This window comes from Brassica oleracea, chromosome C9, assembly GCF_000695525.1.
Source record: "Brassica oleracea var. oleracea cultivar TO1000 chromosome C9, BOL, whole genome shotgun sequence".
Taxonomy (NCBI): Eukaryota; Viridiplantae; Streptophyta; class Magnoliopsida; order Brassicales; family Brassicaceae; genus Brassica; species Brassica oleracea.
In genome coordinates this window covers 20,981,138-20,987,033 of record NC_027756.1, presented here as the reverse complement: position 1 = coordinate 20,987,033, position 5,896 = coordinate 20,981,138, and the positions used below count along the sequence as shown (strand labels likewise).

General features: G+C 31.3%; 1 pseudogene; it reads left to right on the top strand.

The window, feature by feature from the left end:
* Positions 1–4,035, top strand: part of LOC106317446 — a 14,092-nt pseudogene extending 10,057 nt beyond the window's left edge.
* Positions 4,036–5,896: the final 1,861 nt, after the last annotated feature.

Genomic DNA, 5,896 nt, shown 5'->3' with positions numbered 1-5,896 from the left:
CGCTAGGGTTTCCTCTCGGATCTTAAATAGAGGAAGCGGCTGTGAGAACGGTGGTGAGAACGACGGTGATAACGGCGGAGAGATAACCGGCGGTGAGAACGATGAGAACGATGAGAATGATGGCATAGAGAGAATCGACGGAAATCGCCTTCGAAATCGCCTTTGAGAGAAACGGCTTTAGGGTTTTCTGATTTTCGATAAACAATGAAAAAAAACACTTTATATATGGCCGGTAAATAATCCGGTTAGGTTTAAAAGTACATTGTAAAATTAAATGTTTGGTCCGGTTTGGACGACTTACTAGTAAGTCGTCTGTTGAATACTGTACATCAGACGACTTACTAGTAAGTCGTCCCAGACCCTAAATTTAACCCCTAAACTAAATTGACTAAATTAACTAACTAACCACGTTATAAACCCGTAGTTATACTTAAATAGTGTTTACTAGACACAGAAATAAAAACACTTAGGTAAATTTTAAAGTTTTCAAAAAAACATTTATGCATTCCAAAATCTAACCCTAAGAACACATACAATACTACAACATATGTTGGCAAAACCTAAACCAAAGAATATCATGACTCACTACTTTCACTCATCTATGTTGAAAACAATTAACTTTTGTTATATCTTAATTTATATCTAAACATTTGTTAATTACATGATTTCAATTTTTCACTTATCAAAATATTTTTTACAAAAAATTTAAATTATTTCTAAGTAAAACTAGTCCAGACGACTTACGGGGGTTAGAAACGTAAAAAAAATTCGGTTTTTTTGTTTGTTCACAAGGGGTTGGTTGTAATTTCAATAGCCTTTTAGGTTACTTTTGCATTTGATTCAAGTTTGGGTTAACCTTTGTGTTTGAAATCAAGTTGTGAGTCATATTTGACAATTTTCCCTTAAATCTATCTGTATATATAAAGAAGAGTTTCCTTCACTCCTAGGCCATCCACATCAGATTCCATGTCACTAATTCGGAGTATGTGGTGACGAGACGTGTCACAATCAATCAAAAGTCAATGTTTCATTAATTCTTGAATTTAATGGGTTTTATGTGTTTACTACGGTCCAAATACACTTTCTCTAAAAGAAACGGTATACGAAACTTAGGGAAAGTGTCACTTTTAAAGTGGTCGTGGAGCAAAAATTCTCATTCAGTCAATTGTCAATGGAAATTCAACGGTTTCACTGGTGACGAACGATTCCGATCAATGTCAGTTGGAAGCCGAATAGACTTCTTTAATCTGAAGCCGTTACGGAAATTAACTTGGTTCATGCATCTTCATTAACATTCACATTAATACCTACTCTCTACTTCTCACACGATCTCACATTCAATGAATCTCTTCATTCATTCCTTTGTGTTAATCCTCCATTATAAATATGAAGGTTTTCTTCCAAAAAAATCACCAGTTCATTTCTCTTAATAAACAATACAAAAAGATGATGAAAAAGGATTTGTTAAGCTCATCGTTGTACTTGACGGATTGTGACAGAAAGTGATAAGAAACAGAAAAAATGAGATGAGAAACAAAATAAACAGAGAAGAAGAGAAAAGAGGAAGACGATAGACGAGGGAAGATAACTTTTTTAGCGAACTTTTTTTTAAAAGATCTATTTATCTTTAGCTCATAATAATTTTCAACATCTTGGTGTTGATTTTTCATTACTGTGGCTCCCTAAAAGGTTGTTGGCCCTGATCTCAAGGATACAACGGTTAGTGCAGACACTTATGAATATAGAATCATGTTTGAGTATGCATGATTGTGATTTGTGAGTATATTTCAATTACATATTTTCCATACCGACTACTGGATTGTGAATTCTATTTAACTTCACTGCTTTTGTGTCTCAAAAATTGGCTGAGTTTTGATATATACATTGAATGCATTTTTCTTATTATACTTCCAAGTTTGAGTCTGCATATATCACAATAAAATGAGGATGGTGGACGAATGAGCTGAGTGTGGAATACTAAACATGTTCTTACATGAAATTGAAGCGTTGTAGTTTTGTCCAAACACTAACTTATCCCTTATTTAGAACACTCACTTCCCATAACATATGTACTCTCTTCTCGACAAATGACACCTGCTAACCTAATAAAAAAAACAATCACAGTGTTGACACATTTGAAAGAAAATTCGTCCAACCGCACCTCATATTTCGGATAAAAACAACTAGAACTAATACGATATGAAAAACAATAGTTTCAAATATTATATATATATATATATATGAAAATAATGTTTCATTGGACATCAACCTAAAATAATATTTTAGCACATAATTATTAATATAATATCAAAGACATAAATATTAAAAATATTCATAAGAAAAAATATAATCTAAGATTTTTGTATTAAAAATTATTTTACTTATTATCAAAATTATCATAATTACAGTCGAATAAACAAAAAAAATATGTAAAACTATTATGTGTTCATGAACATTTTAATATTAAGATGATCAATGATCTATAACAAGAATAACGAAACATACACAATAAAAGTAAATATCACCTTAAATTTTAAGCAAGCTAAACATTATGAAATACTCTTTAACTGATATATTTATGTATATTTGGTTACTAACACTCCTATAACGTAGTAAAAATTATTATTTTTGGTTAATTTTTAAATTAAGTAAATAGTATATCTCATATACATCTTTTGCAAATGTAAAACTGAAACACAAACCATAAATCATATAAAAATAATAATCTTGATACCAAATAAATTATATGTCGCCCATACCGACCCTAGTATAAAAGAAATAAGAATTTTGATCTCTCAGTAGTTGTGAACAGATGGGAAAGGCATCGTGCAATAAATAAGAAGAGTTTCAACATTGGTCGTGTACTATTATGACGGTTTCCCAATATAAAACTATAATCATTACCAGATCCTTTTTGTTTTGGTATAATAGAAGTATACTGTACTTATTTTATAGCTTCTTTTTTAGTTTTTTCATTATTTGTCATTAAATTAAGTAAACCAATCAATGTGTTTTCTTCCTTCTGCCTCGTGTACTCATAGCAACCTTATCGTGAGTTTCTTGCTCATATGTTCATAAAATACATATATATGTATGTATATATTATATATGCATATGTAATTGCGGGGTTATAAGCTTTACGGAAAATCCAATCGAAGAAACTTTCGGTTGGGTTTCCCGTACCGTAAAGCTTAGAACCCCGCAATTACATATGCATATATAATATATACATACACATATATGTATTTTAAGAACCTTTTGAGCAAGAAACCCACAACCAGGTTGCTCTTAAGAGCATGATTAACCCGGATTCTTAATTTGGGGTTTTTAATTCATGATTTGACACAATTTTTTTTTTTACACTTTTCGGCTAAGAGCCGGCTCTTACATCTCTTATTTAAGAGACGGTTCTTAGCTTTTCTTAGTTAAAAAGTAAAAAAAGTTAAGAAACTATTTTTATCCGAAACTAAGAACCCCACCCTAAAAACCTGTTAATCATCGTCTTACATTCTTTCTCATCAATAGCATTTGACTCATAATTCAATTGGCCGTTCATGCGTTTTTTAATTTACATGGCTTTATATGTTTAATACTTTAGTATATTTTCCATGACCCTTTAGTATAGTATTTACTTGCATCGTCGACAAGCATATTACATGCGTTTTTTTATGTTGGAAGTTACCAACTTCTATAAAACACCTATGCGTTTAATCTATTTAGATCAATAAATAATTAACTCGTACCTTACCCATTTTGGATTTGTTTGGTGTAGGAGTAAATTGAAGCAAAGTGAGATGGAATGCGAGTATCTTAAAAGGTCGTTTGGTTCATTAACGGAGCAAAACAACAGGCTCCATATAGAAGTAGAAGAGCTTAGAGTTATGAAGGTGGGCTCATCCACGATGACCTCCGCCTCGAGCCTCACCATGCATGTGTCCTCGCTGCGAGCGAGTTACCACCGCAGCGATCCCCTCTATGGCTGTGGTGGACGTTCAAGCCGAGAAAATGATTCCGCCGCAAGAGCGCGAGCATTGATTTACGTATTTTTACTATTAGTATTGGATATGGTTTAGAAGTCAACGAAATTCAGGTCAACGCACGCATAAACTATTGCACCAAAATAATCACATGATTCCGTATAAGTATTACGTAGGGATAATGCGCGCACAACGATGATTTGTAAATGTTGTTTTAATCGGAACTAGATTTTGACATGCGATTCGAAATGCGAGATTTTTATATTATAAACAAATTTTGATATGAATTAGTATTTTAGAATTGTTGTACATTATTAATTACAAAGCTGTGTTATATAAAATAAGTGAATCTTTTAAAATTATCTAATTTATGAATTAATTTATTTAAGTTTTGTTATGTACAATATGTTGTAACTTTTTATTAGGTATAGACGTTTTATCTAGACGGAAAAACCAAACTGATCCGCGCTTTCAAACCAAACCTTTGGATCCATGGCAAAGCAATAAAGGTTTGGTTCAGCTTTGGGTCAAGGGCAAAATATTTTTGGACCCGCATGTCTCTGTTCGAGTCCTGATCCTATCCGAGCGTACCCAAAGTACCTAAAATGTTATATGTATATTAGGTATATTTGTGTATTTCAGATATATTTCGTTGTTACATATATTTTTTAAAAGTTTTGGGTTTGGGTTTTGGTTGTTTTGGGTTTCGGGTAAAATTTCAATTTTTTGGGAATATATTTTGGGTATTCGGATAAAATTTTAAGTATCTTTTGTAATTCTAATCAGATTTCGGATAAAATTTTGGGGTATTTTGGGTATTTGAATATTTATAAGGTATTTTGGATATTTTTGTGTTTCATGTATTTTTGGGATCTTAAATACCCTGAACCCGATCCGAACCCGTTATGTATCCAAAAATTACAGCTATTTTACATGTTTTTAAATTATGGACCCGAATTCACTTAGACCAGAAAGGAATCGATCCAAACCAAAACTTATAAAAAAATGAATACCTAGTTAGATCCATATGCCTAGGACCTGAAGACCCGGACTCGAAAAGAACCAACCCGTATCCAACCCGAATATATGAATGCACATGCCTACTCTCTCATAATATTTTGTTTGTATTTTATAAAAGTTACTTTTCTTAAGTTGGTGATATTTACTTGGAAGACTTTTGACAAATGTAATAGTATAGATTTATAGAGATTTGAATAATTTTTAAACTTATGCTAGATTATGACCCGCGTTTAGAAAGCGTGGGATTGTTTCGAAATTAAATTATTATTTTCTTAAATGAATTTTTATAATGTGTATGCACATAATCATTGGCACGTAACCGAGATTCGGACCGGATGCTTTCAAAATGCGGTTTAACGTTTCATTCAATAGGCATAAAAGTAGTATATATAAAAATATATATTTGGTTTAAATAAACACTTTTTGTTTATACACGTTTTCAGAATGTGTTCAAATTTAAAAATGAAATTTGTATATTTAGAAGTATAGAAATTAGAAACTGAGGTAAATCTATATAGAAACAATTCTAGTCACATTTATTTATGTACTAGGATAAGACCCGCGCCTTGCGCGGAATTAAGTTATTATTTTTATTATATTTTGGAGAATGAAACAATAGTTTGGCTTCATTTGGATTAGGGGTGTTCAATCCAGATATCGGGTTGGTTTCGATTCGGTTCGGTTTTTTTCGGTATTTTGATTAGTAAAATATAACTACTATTCTAAATCCATATTTACTTTGATTTTAGTCTTTCACATAATTTTGAAAGATTTCAACTCGACAACTAAATTGATCAGCCAATCTTGTTGCTTTAAATCATTAGTATATATATATATATATTATTTAATTTCAATATTTATTAAATAAAAATTCATATGCGTTATATTTTATGATCATT